We start from the raw sequence: 20,222 nt of genomic DNA, 5'->3' as shown, positions 1-20,222 counted from the left end.
TGGTTGCCTCCCTGCTGCACAGAGTTTTTAATCTTACATAGATCTATACACCACAGTGTGAATCACAGATACTAAGGCATCTAAAAAAAAAAAAAAAAAGTTAGCTGCTGCTAGAGTAGTTATATCTATAGAAACAAAGTGAGGGTATTTTTATTTATAGGGTTTATTATGATAATCACCCTAGTATCTTACTGTACGTTTTAACTGTAATGATCTTTTTTTTTAATTTCAATGTACTACTTGATTGGGAATCTCTAACTTTCCCTCACTTCTCCACCATCCTCTTTGCCTCCTGCTTCTGAGTCCTCAGATGCATCCAACACCCTTTTGTCACATCTTTCAGCTCCTGCTTTCACTCAACTGTCATTTGAGCATCTCATAACTATCTTCCACCACAGTTACTCCCCTCTCACTTGACTGCTCAACTAATTTCCATTGATTTTATGAGTTCCCGTTTATGCTGTCTAAATCTTGTCCTATCTGCCACTCACTCATAGGTCTCCTCAAACCCCTCTTCTGCATTGTAGTGTGTACTCTCCTCCTCCCTCCATCCCCCCTTGGCTACAGTTCCTTATCAACAGTTTCCACCAGCTCTACCTAGTGCTCTTCCCTTCTCCATTCCAATCGCCTTCCCACCAACACAAGCACAAATCCAGATTCCATATCTGCATCTCCCCCTTCCTTCTCCTAGCATCTAGTTGACAACTGGCCCAACCCTGGCCTTCCCTCCATCTGCATCCTCTACACCTCTCATATCTGCCCATCACCCCTCTTGTGCCAAGGTTCCTAACCTCATGCCCATCTCCTTCTGTGATGGAGTGTACTTACCCCGCTCTGTCCCTGCAGGGTTAACCATACCCTGAAGGCCAAGAGGCCATGCCCTCTTGCCCTTGCTGGGCATGCTCTAACTGCAGGCCGACCATAAAAAAAGAGGGTAGCCCAACTCAGTCTGGGCTGACTGGGAAGGAGAGCAGACGTGTTGCAGGCATCTGCCCAGAAGCTATCAGAGCCCCGCCACACCAAGACCCCAGTGAGTACCCAGCTCTGAGGCCCATGGGGGAAAGGAGTCACTGGAAATCTTGCCTGCCTAGCACCCCAAGGAGATTGAGGACCTGCACACTATGGAGCCAGAAGACAGGGTAAGAAGTAGTCCAGTGGAACCAGACATTGATCCAAGGGGGTACCGGGAGCGGACTCAGTGTGTTTTGGTATGATCCTACTGACCTGACCCAGTGACAGGACCACTCACCACTGATAGAGCCCTTGGCTGGGACATGGTAGAGTAAGGTGGGTGCGGGTTCCCACCCCTGGCTGCCAGCCTCATCACTGGGTGGTGGCACGCTCCCATTTGGCCACAAGGTCCAAGCTTGTTGCTGACTTGCCCCAGCCAGGAAGCTGTGGGACCCTAAACAATGAGGGTTCCCTGGCCAGCCCTACAGACTCTGACCACTAGACCATTCAGCCCTGTGCTTAAGGGCAGCCACCTTGACCCCAACGCCAACACCCCATGACAGGATGTACTCACCCTGTGACAACTGGCAGAGAGCACAGGCAACAACCAGAACCTCCTGAAAGTTCCACACCAGAGAGGGCCAGAGACAAAACCTTCCCACCCCCCATTCTGGTTTGTTAAAGATGGAGACAGAAAAGGTTTTGAAATGGCTACTGGAAAGTCAGCAACAGGCAGTGCAGGAGCAGCATCAGGCGCAGCTGCTACAACAGATGGCCATGCAGCAGCAGCTGGTATGGGAGATGGCTGTCCAGCTGCAGGAATGCCTGGTAAAGAAGATGGTGATGCGGCTGCGACCAACCACCTCACCTGCCCCAGAGCAATAAGCTGATTGGGGCCCAAGTGGAGGAAACTGTCACACTGGAGCAATTCACCCAGATCTTCCCTAGTAGGGGGGAAGGAGTGGGTCCAGGGACATTGCCTAGCTACCCTTGCAGAGGCCATTTCCTTAATGGAGGAATACCTGAATGCCAAAGGGTCTGAAACGTGAGTCCATAATCTGGAGAGCCTAAGGAGCTGGAGTCAGCTGGTGGATTGGGGAGGGGGGACACGCAGTCCTGAGATAGGGAGTCCTCGGGACCAACCCAGGCCATTAGCAACAGTATGAACACCAGCAAGGAGGCGTGAACACTAGGGGGGGAGGGGAGATCTGCTTGGAGCGACCTGCTGTCTTGAGATCGGAACCACCGGCCAGGGGGCCCTGGCCATTGCAGCTATGACCAAATGTAGGTGGCCAGCCTCCAGGCAAGAAAAAGGGGCCCAGCTATGCTCCTGGTATCCCTGTGGGTGAATGGCAGGGAACTACTGGGCAACAAAGGCCCGGATGGCTCAGGAAAAGGTCCCTCCGTCCAGCCAGAGACACCGATACACACCCCCACAGGCAGAGGTGCCAGTGGAGGCTGACTAGGACTGGCTGGACATTGACGGAGACTTCCTAAGGAAGCAGAGGGACACAAGTCTGAGCTGAGCCTGGGAACACATGGCGGGCCCCAAGCAGGAAGATGGTGGTGGCAAACAACCACCTCAAGCACCCCAATTCGAGGTGCATGATGATTGCCTCTGCCAGCTGGCTAAGGAACCTCAAACTCAGGAAGAATTCCAGCAATTGCTGGTCCTGCAGAGGTTCCTGCACAACTTACTATGCCTAATGCACTCCATGCCCTGGGCAGGACACTTGGTGAGTGAGAAGATCCTGCAAGAGGTGGCAGGGAGGATTTCTGGCCAGGTATCTCAGGCGAAGTTTGGGACTTCTGCACCACCTGCCCTAAGCACCCCGCTGATACCACTGCCTGTAGTTGGGGTCCACTTTGAGTGGATTGGTATGGACCTGATAGGGCCTCTGGAGAAGAGTGGGTTGGGTGCCAGTATATTCTCATAGTGGTAGATTATGTGCCCCGGTACCCCAGGCCATGTCATTGCAGATGGCCACGGCCCCCATAATAGCTGCCGAGCTTCTAAAAATCTTCACCTGGGTAGGAATACCCAGGAAGATACTAACTGACCAGGGGACCAATGTCTCAAATTAAATGGCAGAGCTGTCCCAGTTATTAAACATTCTGGATCACTAGGTCACACTGCCCTGCATAGAAGGGCAGCCCTATTGACTCTGGCCATTAAGCCATGCTGCCCTGCACAGGAGAGTGGCTACCTTGACCCTGACCTGACACCCCATGACGGGGTGTATTTACCCTACGACACACTCCCTTTATCTTGCTGCCTCTGGAATACTCACTTCTCTCTAAAAAGGGCCACAGCCTTCTGTAACCTGTTCATATCTTGTTCCTGAAAGCTCCTGGTGCTCACAAAGACCTGGATCCCTCCATCTGATGAGACTTCTGCAGCTGCCTTCTCTCATGGAGCTCTCTCCTCCCCCCCCATCCCCCTGCCCTAGATGAGGCTGTGGCAAAAAATTGGACTGCTTAACAGGGAAGCAGAGCTAATAACAAATTACACCAATAAGTCGTAAGTGTTTAATGCCTATTTTGCTTTAGTCTTCATGCTAAAAAACAAAAACACACACACACACACACAACTGTGACCAGATGCTTAACCACACATTAACAACAAGGTGGAAGGAAAAGAACAGGGAAAGAACTGGTTAAAGAATATTTAGATAAAGCTAGATGTATTGATGTTGGCAGGGCCTGATGAAATTCACCTTAGAGTATATAAGCAGGAAAAGACCTCCCAGTCTAAAATATAGTGGCTGGACACCGTCACATTCCTGTCCCTCACAGGCAACAGTCATGAATGACAGAACATTAGGGAGGCGCATAATTCATTTGGGGGCCTCTATGTTGTCCAAGTGACAGAATGAGAACTAACCATGATAATGTGTAAATTAAAATACAAAACCTGTTTTAAAAAAGAAGTTCTCTCAGTGTAAGAAAGATATACAGCCATAGCATCTCCCATATACATCAGCAGCAGGATTTTAACCAGGATCTTCAGGTTCTCCAGCTCAGACCTCTACCCACTTAAACTACAGGAGTAACTGATAGCCTTTTTGTGGACTAGCCACCAGGAGGAGGATTTGGCACACATTTTCCCAATAGGTCAGATGAGATGAGAAATACTAGATTCCGTCCCTTAGAAGGGAGTGTGGTTCAGTGGCTAGAGACAGCTAGTCAAAACTGGAATGACGACTCTGAAAAGCAATGTGGCTGACTGGATAAGTTAAGTTGCCTTGTTAGAGACCTGGGCTCTATTTCTCACTGTGCATACAATGATGTTGTGTAACCTTCCCAAACAACCAACCACCAACAAACACTAATGGGGGCTTGTAGCTCATCCTTGACGCCATCTATGGTTGGGGCTCAATGTCTTAGTCAATAATAAGGGTAGTGATAGTGTGGAAAGAAACAGTCGGCAGAAGTGAGATCTGAACTCATGGTCCTCTGGCTGCCAGCTCTGTCACATTTCCTCTGGCGTATACGGGTATTTAGGGCAGATGTTTCTCTCTCTCACCATATCATCATCATCACCACTTCTAAATGTGGTAGCAGATTTGTCTTTGCATTTGTTCTTCTAAAAACACTAACAGATATCTACGCGTAACTGAGATTATAATAATTGCTACATGAAGGAGCAGTATATATAATAGAGCACAGGATATCGGATTTTTTGTAAAAGGGATTTGCGGAAAGGTGACACACTTGTACAGTGAAACCTCTACAGCAGGGGCGGGCAAACTACAGCCTGGGGGCCACATCTGGCCCTTTCAATGTTTTAATCTGGCCCTCGAGTTCCCACCAGAGAGTGGATCCGGGGCTTGCAGCACTCCAGCAGGGGCTTGCCCCACTTCATGCATGCCGTGGTTCTGCACGGCTCATAGAAGCAGTGGCACGTCCCCACTCCGGCTCCTAAGCACAGGGTCAGCCAGGGGGCTTTGCACTCTGCCCCTACCCCAAGTGCCGCCCCCGCAGCTCCCACGGCCAAGTGGAACCACAACCAATGGGAGCTGCAGGGGCAGCGCCGTGGACAGGGCAGCGTGATAAGCTGTCTGGCTGCACCACCGCATAGGAGCAGGAGGGGGGACGTGCCATTGCTTCTGGGAGCTGCTTGAGGTAAGCACCGCCTGGAGCCTACACCCTGACCCCCTCCAGTGCCCCAAACCTCTTGGTCCCAGCCCAGAACACCTTCCTGCACCCCCAATCTCTCATCTCCAGCCCTACCCCAGAGCCCATACACCCAGCTGGAGCCTTCGCCCCCCCAACACTCTGCCCCAGCCCAGAGCCCCCTCCCACACTCTCAACTCCTCATATCTGGCTACATCCCAACCCCCAAATTTCATGAGCATTCATGGCCCACCATACAGTTTCCATACCCATATGTGGCCCTTGGGCCAAAAAGTTTGCCCATCCCTTCTCTACAGCAACCTTAGCCCTTCACTCATTATAAACTACCTCTAGTTTGCAGCACCCACTGCTAAATCAGTCACGGGGCCACCAGACAGCTCTGCCAAAGCAACTCACTTATGGCCTGATATGCCAAGACCCCAACACTCTAGGGCATGCTTTGGTGTTTAATTTGCCAACTTCACAGATTCTGTTTGCAACGTTTCATAATCAAGCTGCTTTGCTCATTTCCACAAGTCTGAAGGTCATTTCCTGCCAGTGTAATTGCTCCTTACCCTACAACCAATTAAACATCCCTCCAGCAACATGGTTTGGATTTAAAAAAATAAGTAAAAATCATTCCCACCTTAGTGCAAAGAAGAAAAGGGTGCAAGGCGAGGACATAGAAGTTGCTAAGGTGATAGAAGCCTTCAAAATCATTGGCAGAGATCTGGAGTCAGCTCTTGGCTATAGCACAGAATTAATTTGGGCAAATTATTTTCCTTCTCTGTGTCAGTTTACTTACCAGTAGAATGGGGATAGTACTGACATACCTGCCAAGAGGGCTATAAAGCAGACAGATTAAGGTTGCACTGAGAGCCTCTGGTGGAAGATGCTACTGATGTGCAAAATGTTAAACAGCCATTTGTTTTACAAGAATAATAATCTGAATCTCTCTTAGACTCATAGGTCAGAAGGGACCAATCTGATCATCTAGTCTGACCTCCTGCACAAGGCAGGCCACAGAACCCCACCCATCCAATTTTATAACAACCCCTTATCCCAGGACCGAGTTATTGAAATCCTCAAAAATGGTTTGAAGACCTCAAGCTGCAGAGACACCACCAGCAAGCGACCCGTGCCCCACGCTGCAGGGGAAGGCGAAAAACCTCCAGGGCACCTGCCAATCCGCCCTGGAGGAAAATTCCTTCCCGACCCCAAATATGGCGATCAGCTAAACCCTGAGCATGTGGGCAAGAGTCACCAGCTAGCACCCAAGAAGGAATTCTCCGCAGCAACTCAGTACCCATCGCATGCAACATCTCCCCGCAGACCATTGAGCAGACCTGTCTGGTGGTAATTCAAGATCAATTGCCCAAATTAACGATCCTATCATAACATCCCCTCCATATACTCATCAAGCTTTGTCTTAAAGCCAGGAAAGTCTTTTGCCCCTACTACTTCCCTCGGAAGGCTATTCCAGAACTTCACTCCCCTAATGGTCAGAAACCTTCGTCTAATTTCAAGTCTAAACTTCCTAATATCCAGTTTATACCCATTCGTCCTCGTGGCTACATTAGTACTAAACTTAAATAATTCCTCTCCCTCCCTAACGTTAACCCCCTTGATATATTTATATAGGGCGAGCATATCCCCCCTCAGCCTTCTTTTGGCCAGGCTAAACAAGCCAAGCTCTGAGTCTCTTTTCATAAGGCAGTTTTTCCATTCCTCGGATCATCCTCGTAGCCCGTCTCTGAACCTGTTCCAGTTTGAATTCATCCTTCTTGAACATGGGACACCAGAACTGCACACAGTATTCCAGATGGGGTCTCACCAACGCCGTATACAACGGTACTAACACATCCTTATCCTTGCAGGAAATACCCCGCCTGATGCATCCCAAAATCGCATTTGCTTTTTTAACAGCCGTATCACATTGGCGACTCATAGTCATCCTGCTATCAACCAGTACCCCAAGGTCCTTCTCTTCCTCCGTCGCTTCCAACTGATGCGCCCCCAACGTATATCCAAAATTCTTATTATTAATTCCTAAATGCATGACCTTGCACTTTTCACTATTGTATTTCATCCTATTTCTGTTACTCCAGTTTACAAGGTGGTTCAGATCTTCCTGAATAGTATCCCTGTCCTTCTCCGTGTTAGCAATACCCCCCAGCTTCGTGTCATCCGCAAACTTTATTAGCACATTCCCGCTCTTTGTGCCAAGGTCAGTAATAAAAAGGTTAAATAAGATCGGTCCCAAAACCGATCCTTGAGGGACTCCACTGGTGACCTCCTTCCAGTCCGACAGTTCACCTTTCAATACGACCCTCTGGAGTCTCCCCTTTAACCAGTTCCTTATCCACCTTACAACTTTCATATTCACTCCCAGCTTTTCCAATTTAACTAACAGCTCCGTGTGCGGAACCGTGTCGAACGCCTTACTGAAATCTAAGTAAATTATATCTACCGCATTTCCTTTATCTAAGTAATCCGTCACCTTCTCAAAGAAGGAAATCAGATTGGTTTGGCACGATCTACCTTTAGTAAATCCGTGTTGCAATTCGTCACAATTACCATTGACCTCTGTGTCCTTAACTACTTTCTCCCTTAAAATTTTTTCCAAGACCTTACATACTACAGACGTCAAGCTAACAGGCCTATAATTACCCGGATCGCTCTTATTCCCTTTCTTAAAAATAGGAACTACATTAGCAATCCTCCAGTCATATGGCACAACCCCCGAGTTTATCGATTGCTTAAAAATTCTCGCTAACGGGCTCGCAATTTCACGCGCCAGTTCCTTTAATATCCTCGGGTGGAGATTGTCCGGGCCCTCCGACTTCGTCCCATCGAGCTGTTCAAGTACGGCCTCTACCTCAGTTGCCGTAATATCCACTTCCATATCCACATTCCCGTTTATCATCCCTCTATCATCGCAAGGTTCCTCGCTAGTCTTACTAAAAACTGAGGCAAAGTACTTGTTTAGATGTTGGGCCATGGCTAGGTTATCCTTAACCTCCATTCCATCCTCAGTGTATAGCGGCCCCACTTCTTTCTTTGTTTTCTTCTTATTTATGTGGCTGTAGAACCTTTTACTATTGGTTTTGATTCCCTTTGCAAGTTCCAGTTCAATGTGGCTTTTAGCCTTCCTCACTTTATCCCTACATGTTCTGACCTCAGCAAGGTAGCTTTCTTTACTGATCCTGCCTTCCTTCCACTCCCTGTAAGCTTTCTGCTTTTGTCTAATCCCCTCTCTGAGTTGCTTGCTCATCCAGTTTGGCCTACAACTCCTGCCCATGGTTCTTTTCCCCTTTCTCGGGATGCAGGCTTCCGACAGTCTCCGCAGCTGTGACTTAAAGTAATTCCAGGCCTCCTCCACATTTAAATCCACTAATTCCTCCGTCCAATCCACTTCCCTAACTAATTTCCTTAACTCTTTAAAATTAGCCCTTGAGAAGTCAAAAACCCTAACCGTAGATCTACATTTGTTTATCCTTCCATCTAGTTTGAACTGAATCAGCTCATGATCACTCGAACCAAGGTTGTCCCCTACCACCATTTCTTGTACGAGGTCCTCACTGCTCACCAACACCAAGTCTAAAATGGCATCCCCTCTTGTAGGTGCTTCAACTACTTGATGAAGAAATCCATCCGCTATCACATCCAGAAAAATCTGACCCCTATTATTCGTGCAAGTACTCGTCCTCCAGTCTATATCCGGGAAGTTGAAGTCCCCCATAATCACACATTTCCCCTTTGTGTTTACTTCATTAAAGACATTAAAGAGGTCTCTATCCATATCCCAATCCGATCCCGGCGGTCTGTAGCACACCCCAAGCACTATCTCAGGGGAAGCTCTAGTTGCTTTTTTACCCAGCGTGATTTTCGCCCAGACAGACTCTGTTTTATCCATTCCATCGCATCTTATTTCGCTACATTTAATTTCATCATTGATGTACAAGGCTACTCCACCACCTTTGCCTTTCTTCCTGTCTTTTCTGAACAGCACATAGCCTTCAATACCCGTGCTCCAGTCATGAGTACTATTCCACCAGGTTTCGGTAATCCCTATAATATCCGGCTTCACTTCCTGCACGAGTAACTCCAGTTCCTCCATCTTGTTACCTAGGCTCCTCGCATTAGTGTACAAACCTTTTAATTTTCGGCGTTTGGCGTCAGTGACATTCTTTCCCCCGTCGTGCACAAACTTTCTACCACCAGCATCACCCGTTACTCTGGTTTCTACTCCACTATTCCTCCTTGGATCAAATCTTGGGGCCGCAAGGGTATCCCTGCTCACTTTGTTTACTTCCCTCTCCAGGTTATATTCTGGCGTGGAGATCTCCCGAACATCTCCCAACCATCTCCCCCAACTTCCTAGTTTAAAGCCCTCTTGATGAGGTCGGCGAGCCTCCATCCTATAATTCTATTTCCCTCCTTGCTGAGATGAAGTCCATCCTGAGCAAACAGTTGTCTATCCGTAAATGCTTCCCAGTGACCGTACATCCCAAAGCCCTCCTTATAACACCACTCCCTGAGCCATCAGTTGATCGCCATAATCTTGTCACTCCTTCGTCTTCTGATATCAACTCACGATATTGCTTTTTTAAAGCTATTTCACCCCAACAAGAGCTTAGGAGAAATGAAACACAGAGCTTATTTCCCTCTTCAACTTCTCTGAAAATGGGTTATATTTGACAAGTGAAATATATTTGATCACTGAAATGGTAAAAATTATTGACATTGGCCATCCATCTGTTTTAGTTTTTGAGCTGTTTGTGGAGCAACACATAATGAACATACATTCCAGAGAAACCACATCATGCCTCTATTCTGGAATGTTTCAGATCTACCTCCAGCAGTGATAAAGAAACCCACTGCCCACAAGGCTCTAGAGTCTCTTCTAGACCCTTGATAATTTATCTGGTTGTCTTCTGCTTATTTGTTTTTTGTTATCAGCAGTGTCCTTACAACAGCATGAGAGAATAGCTCCCAAAAGGTACAAAAATTGCTCTGGCATTTAATCAACACATCACTTGCTTGTACAAACATTTAAAAGCCCCCACTGACAATGGAACATTATCCCACCATGGGACAGTGATCCAGCAAAGTTTACCACCACTTTAAGACTGACTGCTGATGAACATCAAATCTTACCTGCTTGAGATGAATGTTTAAAGGTACTCCAACTCCCTGGCTGCAGGCAGATCTCACTCTCAAAAGGTATTCAGAGGGGATTTGCTGTTTTTACAAAAGCCATTTAATTTCAGGAAACAGCCCAAATCATACAGCATATGTGCAGACTTGACTCTGTTCCACCTTTACTTATTACTCAAGAAGGGAAGTTTGATCTTAAACTGGAAATTTTCCTTCTTGGATCCTTCATGTCCCACAATTCCCAGGTGATTAGAAGCAGACCAACATACTCTGAGCTCTCCACAGACCATGAGCTTTTAGAGCAGGGGTCAGCAACCTTTCAGCAATGGTGTGCCAAGACTTCATTTGTACACTCTAATTTAAGGCTTCACGCGCCGGTAATACATTTGAATGTTTTTTAGAAGGTCTCTCTATAAGTCTAATATAACCAAACTACTGTTATATGTGAAGTAAACAAGGTTTTCAAAATATGTTTCAGAAGATTTAAAATTAAATTAAAATGCAGATCTTATCAGTTTAGTGTGATCCTTGCCCTTGCTTTTCCTTGCTGAGTTTTCCAATGTCTGGCACGTATTTGGATACTTTAAGCTGCATACAGGCTTCTGAGTGATCAGTTGTTAACTAGCTCTCAGGGGGACAGAGGACAGATTTCATATGTGAAAATACCTTTTCATACAGGTATGTGGATCCAAATGCTGAAAGCATTGCAAATGCAATTTTCTTCAAACAGTTAAATTTCACTGGCAGGGACATCCAGCAGGTCAGAATAGAGGCCCCATGAGCTCTCTCGGTGGCTTCAAGCATGCTTCGCAGAGCCACAAACTTTAATGTCTACAATTCTGAGCTTTTTAACTGAACAAGTTGCATTTCAAAATTTTCAACACCCATCCACTTAAATACAGACAAATCCAAGTCGCTTTCATTGAACTTTTAAGGTTTAATTAGAAAAGAAAGCACTGGGCCAAATCGCTGAAAATCTTAAATCTGTCAGAAAATTCTGATTCCAGTTCTTGCACGTACTTTCCAATCTCATAGACGACATTGACAGTGCAACGTGTCGATAGCTCTTTTATGAGTTGGAAGTAGCAGAAAGAAGAAGTTCGAATATCCCTGCAAAAATACTGCTAGTTTTACAACAAATGCCTTGTAGGTTGTATAAAGATCCAGAACTGTTCGAACTCAACCTCTGTCTCCAGGGTGCGGAGCATTTAAGTGACCGGTGATATCAGTTAGAAACATGAGCTTACACAGCCATTTGTCATCATCCAATTCAGGGTAGTTTTGTTGTTCTTCCGACAAAAAGGCCTTGACTACATCAAAACAGTTTACAAAGCACACCAAAACCTTTCCACAACTTAGCCACCAAATGTTGCTGTGAAGTGGGATGTCCTTATAAGCACTGTCCATCTCTTCTAGCAGTGCTTGAAATTGTCTGAGTCAAAGCAGATCGAGCAACAAGAAAATTCACAACTCACACCACTATATTCATCACTTTAAGCTCTGAATTATAAATTTTAGCACACAGGTTTTCTTGATGGGATGATAAAATGAAATTTCACTGTCTGATGGCCAATCTGATCAAGTAACTTTACAAATCCCTTGTTTTCCAAACCATGGCAGGAGCACCATCTGTTATCACAAAATATTTTTCTGATGTCAACTCCTCCACCTTCAAAATGGTTTACAAAACTTTCCGCTCTATCTTCCCCCTTTGTTGTGCCATGCAAGAGTTTTAGACAACAAAGTTCCTCTTTGATTTCATCGGAAGCACAATATCTTGCAACAACTGCCAAACGTGGAACGTCATTTATATCCATGCTCTTATCAACTGCAACACTAAACACTGCTGTGTCTTTCGATGCAGTTGTCTGCTTTTGCTTAATGTTTTCTGCCATTTCACTTATGCATCTCAACTGTTCTGGCAGAGATGGGCAGTTGTTTTATTCCAGATACGATTGTAGCTTTATTTGGCAAATCATTGAACAAAATCTCCGAACTGCTGAGAAACTTTATATATTCCCCACCTGTAAACGGCTTTCCATTTTTTGCAATGCATTGTGCAATCTTGTAACTTCCTGCTGTAGCATGATTTTTACTTACACCTAAGCTTTTAAAAATATTGCTTTGCTTCTCATAGGCCGCTATTGTCATTCAGTCTTGTCTGCTTTGTCAAGAAAGGTTTCCTTGTGCTTCATTTCAAAATGTTGAACACTTGATGTGCAACAAACAACACTTATATAACAGAAAGCACAAATAGCACTGTCCTTCTTTTCAATAAATCCAAATGCATCTGTCCAAGCAAGCTGAAATGACTGCACATCTAGCTATGCTTTCTTAGGAGCTGCCATTCTGTCAAATGTTCCCTTCAGTTCTCAGTGGGGAAAAAAAAAGTGGCGATAGAAGGCATGCACAAGATCAAATGCAGTGTGCTCTGATAAAAGCAATTTTTAAGATGTGGGTGCTGAGCTGCAGCCCCTCTTGCCCTGAGTGCAACCCTCACTGTCCCAGGCTGGGGACAGTGGGCCACAGAGAAGAGGCTGCAGAGCACTGATCCAAGGCCAGGAGCAGAGCCCAGGGTGGCCTGCTGGGACTCCAGGCCAGAAAGCAGACTAAGTAAGGCTGGAGATCCAGATCCCGGCTGCAGGAGGTCAGCAGCTGAAACCCCAGATCAGCAGCTGACGTGAGTGGAGCTGGAGGCTGGTAGGGCTGAGCAGGGCCAAAGGCCTGGACTCTGTCTGGCAGGGGGCCTGCGCTGGAACTCCAACCGGAAGCAAGGTGAGTGGGGCTGCGGTGGGGACCCCTGCTGGAGAGGGGCCAGCAGCCGGAACCCCAGAGCAGCAACTGAGCAGCCCAGCCTGCCGTTGCTCTGGAGTTTTGGTCGTTGTCTCTTGCCAGTCGGGGTCTCAGCCCTTCACCCAGGCTGGCAACGGGCACTGAGTGGGACCGGCGGTGGGACCCTGGTTGGCAGGAGCCGGCGGTGGAAACCCCAGAGTGGCAGCGGCTTAGCGGCTCAGCCCGCAGCGCTTACCATCAAAATTCGGCTCGCGTGCCACCTTTCTAACGACACCTGTTCTAGAGCTAACACATTAAACATTGCTAGACAAAATATTTAATTGTGCTACAAAGAAACTAGATTAATAGATTATACAGATAGATGGGAATGCCGATCATCGCGTTTGACTGCCTGTATGACACAGGCCATAGGACTTTCTGAATTAATTCCTGTCTGAACTAGATCTTTTAGAAAAATGTCCAAACTCGATTTAAAAAAAATATATAGTCAGTGATGGAGAATCCACCATGATACTTGACAAGTTGTTCCAATGTTTACTCACTTGGTTGAAAATTTACACCCAATTCCAGTCTGAATTTGTTTAGTTTCAACTTCCAGCCATTGGATCATGTTAGCCTGTCTCTGCTAAACTGAAGAGCCCATTATTAAATATCTGTTCCCTGTGTAGGTACTTTTAGGCTGTAAATCAAGTCATCCCCTAACCTCCCTTTGTTAAACCAAATAGATTGAGCTCAGAGTCTCACTATGAAAGGCAGATTTTCTAATCCTTTATAGTTCTTCTGGACCTTCTCAGAACTCTCTCCCATTTTTCACCATTCTTCTTGAATTGTGATTGTGATGGGGGACACATACACACACCCTTTAGGGCCCTACCTGGAACTGTGGCACCACTAAGCCCACTTGACCCACCAACCTGAGTTCCCTTTACACTGTAGTGTTATGCAGCCTGTAAAGCCCTTCCGCAAGCTTCAGACTGCGTTTTAACACCACATATACAGGTAGGGACACACCCAGCTGCAGCTATACACACACACACGCTCAGATCAGCTCTGATGGGAAGGCTCAGCTGAAGAACTGCCTAGTTACTCAACTGCACACACACCCCTCTGGAGGGTAAACCCAAAATTATACCGTCTTGTGTTGCAGAGAACTGTAAAGCGTAAGCTCATGAAATCTGCCCCCTCCTTCAATGTGGAGAGGAATATACACAGCTTTCTGGCCCAAGTTATTATTTTCATGCTCACACTGGTTTTAGACAAAAATGAAAGTAAGTTTATTAACTACAAAAGATACATTTTAAGTGATAAGGGATAGCAAACAGATCAAAGCAGATTACCTCGCAAACAAACACATAGAATCTAAGGTAAATATACTAAAGAAACTGGATGGATGGAACTCAACTGGCAGCAGTCTCAGTGGGGCCGGCTGCTGGGACCTTGGCTGGCAGGGGCCAGCGGACGGAACCCCAGACCGGCAGCAGGCTCAGCCCGCTGCCGGTCTGGGGTTCTGTCTGCCGCCTGTGCTGCCAGTCTGGCACGCGAAATCTTTTACTGGCATGTGAAACCTTAAAATAAAGACAACTTGGCACACCACTTCTCAAAGGTTGCCGACCCCTGTCATATCATAATATCTCTATGAAGAATATGGGGGCATAATGTCACCATGGACACCAGAATTAGACACAGTATTCCAGCAGTGGTCACACCAGTGCCAAATACAGAGGGAATACAACCTCCCTATCCTTACTCAAGATTCCCGTTTATGCATCTAAAGACTGTACTAGCCCTTTTGGCCACATCAACACACTGAGCTCACGTTCAGCTGACTATTCACCATGACCCTCAAATGTTTTTCAGGGTCACTGCTTACAATTCACCATCCTGTATCACCTACATTCTTGTTTCTAGATGCATACATTTACTTTCAGCCATACTCAAACACATACTGTTTGCTTGCACCAGTTTCCCAAACAATCTAGATCACTCTGCATCATTGACCTGTCCTAGTCATTATTTACTACTCCTCCACTCTTCAGAGTCATCTGCCAACTTTATCAGTGATGATTTTATGTTTTCTTTCAGGGCATTAATAAAGGTGTTACAAAGCATTGGGTTCCTGTAGGACCCAACTGGAAAAACACCAGCTGAATGATGAGTCCCTGTTTACAATTACATTTTGAGACTTGTCAGTTGGCCAGTTTTTAATCCATTTAACAATTTGCTGTGTTAATTTTGTATCATTCTAGTTTTTAAAATCAAAATCTTGTGTGGTATCAAGTCAAATGCCTTACATTAGCTGTAGTATTTTACATCAACTTTTGTTGACCAAACCTGTAACCTCAAAGAAAGTGAAAGTTAAACTGACAGGATCTATTATCCATACACTCATACTGATTGGCATTAATTATATTACCACACTAGATTAATAAAGATAAATATCAGCCACTTCATTATTTTGCCCGGGATCGAGGTCAGGCTGACAGGCCTGTAATTATATCCAGGTTGTCCTGTTTACCCTTTAAAATACTGGCACACCATTAGCTTTCTTCCAGCCTTCAGCAACCTCCCCAGTGTTCTAAGAGTTATTGAAAAGTCAACATTAACAGCTGAGAGAGCTCCTTGCCCAGCTCTTTTGAAATTCTTGGATGGAAGTCATCTGGCCCTGATGATTTAAAAGTGTTTAACTTTAGTAGCTGCAGGGTAACATCCTCCCTCCAAGGTTACTACTGGAAGTGTTTCCTCATCATCATATGCTGTAACTGCATCTTTTTTCCTCCAAATACAGAACAGAAATATTTTTGAATGCTTCTACTTTTTTCTGCATTATTGGATATTCTACTATTCCCATCTAGTAATACCATTGTTAGGATTCCTTTCGTTCCCAATATACTTAAGCTGTGCTGCCAATAGATCTTTCCTTATGTCTTTTGCTTCCAACATATATTTTCTAAGATTCTGAACTTCTGATTTATATTGTCAACATCCCCTTTCTTCCACTTGTTATACATAATTGTTTTAACCTGCCTTCACTTCAAAATGTGGCTTTCCCTCAGTTGTGACTTTTTGAGCATCTACAAATATATTCTGGAATAGCTCCCAATTATTTCAATATTTCTGTTTAAATTATTTCTCCAAATTGACTGAGGTTCAGTTTGCTTTCAACTTTTTGAAACTGGCTATGTATAGCCAATGATCACTTGTACCTAAGCTAGTACAAATTTTCAGTTTTGTGGTCAATTCCTATTTGGGCTGTCTCCATAGGGCAGCACTAGAGGACTGTGATATCTAAAGCACACCAATGTATTGCATGCTAACTGGCCTGTATAGACCCTTCTAGTGCAAGTTAAAAGATCCCTAGTACACAATTACATAGTAAACAGCACTACATTAATGTACACTAGGGATCCATTAGTTCACAGCTGCAGGGGAATCTACACTGGTCACCACGTAGAACTCCATTTTGTGCTTTATCTGTAAGAACCCTGATCCAGAAGAATTCAAATCTTTTTCTGGAGATATCAGTAACTAGAAACAGGTAATATCAAATACCCATCTTTAAAAGAGCCTTCAACTCTGACAATAGGCCTGAAGGAATGCATCTTAGCTCTGGACTCAGTAAATTCTCTGAGTAGGGACATGTTCTGGGGCATGAAAGGTCCAAAAAAAGGAAGTTTAGGCAACAATCAAAAAGTTCCATTGATGATTTCTTTATTGTTTTTTAAAACAGTGGGATGGTTCACAGCTGTCAAAGCCTTCTGCGGAGAGGATGATACTAATACACAATATACAGTAGCCTGCTTTTCAGAAGGGCAGAACATAAAACACTATCAAAAGTCAATGGGAACTACTGGTTCTCAGAACATCACGTCAATAAAAGCAGGCTACTGGATTTCTGAGGTACCACAGTGTAGAAGACTCTACCACCACACACGCTACATCCCGATGTGACAGAACGAATACTTTGTAGTGTGTGGAATACGTGGATAATCAAGTGACCTCCTTGCACATTTCTTCATATGAAGTATCTAATTCTCTTAGTCCACCAAGTAGACAGAGTGGTAATGCTCTTAGGTGAAGTGGCTCATCTGGCCTTGAAGATTTAGAAACTGTGGCCCTGGCCCTAGCAGCTGCTGCACTTGTGGTGCAGTGACACAGAATGTTATCCTGGGGGGAGAGACGGCCAATGAAGGCAGCTCCAGCTGGGGAGGGGGCTCAGAATCTGCCCAAAGGGCCAGTTGGAAGACTATTCCATAATACAGGAACTAGGGGTCACCAAATGAAATTAATAGGCAGCAGGTTTAAAACAAATAAAAGGAAGTTCTTCATGCACTACACAGTCAACTTGTGGAACTCCTTGCTTGAGGAGATTGTGAAGGCTAGGACTTACAACAGCGTTTAAAAGAGAACTGGATAAATTCATGGTGGTGAAGTCCATAAATGGCTACTAGCCAGGATGGGTAAGGAATGGTGTCCCTAGCCTCTGTTTGTCAGAGGATGAAGATGAATGGCAGTAGAAAGATCACTTTATCATTGCCTGTTAGGTTCACTCCCTCTGGGGCACCAGGCATTGGCCACTGTCGGTAGATAGATACTGAGCTAGATGGACCTTTGGTCTGACCCGGTATGGCCGTTCTTATTAGAGAAGACGGCAGCAAAAAGACTCTGTTTGGGTGAAAAGGGGTTTGGCCAGAGAAAGCTGTATTAGAGGAACCTGGTCTGTGAAGGGCTGTTTGCAAGGAGTCTGGTGGTAAGGGGCACAGAGCTTATGACTGGTGAGAGTGATCACTGAAACATGGACAGAGGGAATACAGTTTTGGCACCTGAGGAATGGGTGTGGCCCTCCAGGTGAGGAGCTGTTTGCCAGTGGACCTGTTGGAAAGAGGTGCAGTCACTGAAGTGTTGAAGCAAAGAAGCATCACAAGCCAGATAGACAAAAGCAGGACAACAGGAGTGAAGCTGGACTTTGGAACCAGGGAGAGGAGGACCTGATTCCCTCCTGAGGTGACGCAGCATTGTTGAAACACTTCTTTCATTGTAATTGTAATTTAGTTTATTTTCCTACTCAAGTATTTGATGTTACTTTATTTTATTGTACCTGCCAAATGTCTGGGTTTTTTTCCTTTATAAAGTTTAAAATTTAAGATTAAAGGTTGAGTTTGCCTCTAACTCTCCCCATAGTAGGCACAGCCTAGCTGAAGCTGGGTCACTGCACAGGCTTCCGCTATGTATGTGCTGAACCATCTTGCTGTGAGGGCCTTGGAGGCATGCTTGCTTGATTGCTGGCTGGTAAAGCACTATGAGTGCAATTAACTTTTCTGTAGTGTTCGGTCCTCTTGAGGCAAGTTGTTCTCCTGACATGCCAAGTGCACCACTCCATCACTAAGGATACTTCAGACTAACAGAAAGATACACTAATTACTTCTGATGAGTTAGCTAACGTTGGTGTGGGTCTGGCCTCAGAACTATTTACTATCCTAATCTGACTCTATTAACAATGTTCCTATTGACAATACTCTCAGAGCTGGCATTAGAGCAAAGCACCTTAAAAGTGAGAAAGTGAAGAGACTGAGCACAGAGTTACAAAAGATTGATGCCCACACCCTTACAAAACTTGAGTCGTAACGAGGTATTTTAGTGCCTAGCCAAGCAAGAAGATTTACACCCGCTACTGTTCCCCCTCCACCATCATTTTTCCACCCCTGTGGCTTTGTGCCTTGGGCAGCTGCCTCGCTCGACCACCCTGGTTACGGCCCTGTGGTGCACACAGGTCTAGCATCTTGCAGGGAATCTGAATCACTGGTAAGTATAACGGCTGTATGGCTCTGAGGAATCTGGTAACATAATGGAGTTTCATTATCAACCTGGCCTTCTGCAGCAGATAACAAGGACAATTTCTAGAACACATTTCTTGAGTGTTGGCCTTGAGCTCCACTGCTATCCTGTCACAAGCATAACTTTGGCCAGGGATGCTCAGGTGCATCATTCACAGCTCTATAGCTAATTTTTGTCTATACTGCCCCAAAGGCGATATTGGTGGGTCTTTACTGAGAGTAGAATGTCTACCTCTGATTATCTCAAGGAGTGTATGTCCCTTCCTTAGAATTTCCAAGCTGTTAGGCAGTCAGCCACCTCCTGAGTGCTCCTTGTTGGGCAGCGGTCACTCTGCAGCACCCTGCCTCCCTTTCCCCCTTCTTAGGGCCCCTTAAAAACTGCACAGTCCACAGTATTTCAAATAAATAATATTAACCCTTCTGGGTGGGGCCCAGTTATTTAATATTACATGCAGTCTTAAGTGACCTTCTAGGCCCAACTCTCTTCCATCTTGACTAAGAACTCCACAGCCCTCCTTCTGGGGCTTGGGCTGCTCTTCTCCCTGGTCCTTTCTGATTTACACACCATTTTATACTGGGCCTGGCCCAAACTCTCCTTCCTGGGGCATCTGTCTTCCCTCTCTGCTTCAACTGCCACTCCCAGGGGTCGCCTGGCTGGGGCTCAGCCTTCTGATTCTGGTATCCAAACTCTTGGTGCCAACGTCTTCCCTGCATCCTCACTCTATTCTTTTCCTATGCTACCTCTCCCTGTTTCCTGTTCCCCTCTGGCTCTTTATTGAGGACACCTATCCTCTGTCAGGCTCCATCAAGGCCGTAACAAATCAGAGGTGTGCTGAGCAATTCCCTCTTAAAGGACCCAGTACATTCTGTAACAGGGATCTTGATGCAAAACTGGTCACTGAGTTACGTGGTCAGGAATCAATATGACTGGGGTACACCAATCTTCATCTGATCTCCATGGCTTCTTCCAATAATATTCTTATTAGTCTTTGCTAAGAATGGAATACATAGAAAGCTTTTAAACAGGTCATTTGAGGGGTAGTATATATTGCCTTCACTTCTGAATCTTTGCCTTTACAAAAATTTCTGTCTCCCTATTAGGTCTCAACATGGAAGTCCTTCAAAAAAGGATTACATTTCCTACAGTATAGAGAAGACAGTTACTCACCTTTGTAACTGTTGTTCTTCGAGATGTGTTGCTCATATCCATTCCAGTTAGGTGTGTGCGCCGCGCGTGCACATTCGTCGGAAAACTTTTACCCTAGCAACTCAGTGGGCCGGCAGGTCGCCCCCTAGAGTGGCGCCGTCATGGTGCTCGATATATACCCCTGCCAGCCCACCCGCTCCTCAGTTCCTTCTTGCCGGCTACTC

The 20,222-nt window shown here is 45.7% G+C and overlaps 1 protein-coding gene across 6 annotated transcripts in view; it reads right to left on the bottom strand.

Moving 5' to 3' along the window:
- Positions 1–20,222, bottom strand: part of ZNRF3 (zinc and ring finger 3) — a 205,526-nt gene that overhangs the window by 64,361 nt on the left and 120,943 nt on the right. Inside the window, exon 1 of one of the 6 annotated variants that reach the window (XM_050924035.1) lies at positions 10,228–10,464. The exons of the other annotated variants lie outside the window; for them this stretch is intronic. The gene's annotated coding sequence lies outside the window, so the exon portion shown is untranslated. Of the gene's footprint in view, positions 1–10,227; positions 10,465–20,222 lie in introns of those variants that run through there. 6 annotated transcript variants of the gene reach the window in all.

This window comes from Gopherus flavomarginatus, chromosome 15, assembly GCF_025201925.1.
Source record: "Gopherus flavomarginatus isolate rGopFla2 chromosome 15, rGopFla2.mat.asm, whole genome shotgun sequence".
NCBI classification, from domain to species: domain Eukaryota; kingdom Metazoa; phylum Chordata; order Testudines; family Testudinidae; genus Gopherus; species Gopherus flavomarginatus.
This window is presented reverse-complemented; position numbering and strand designations above follow the sequence as displayed.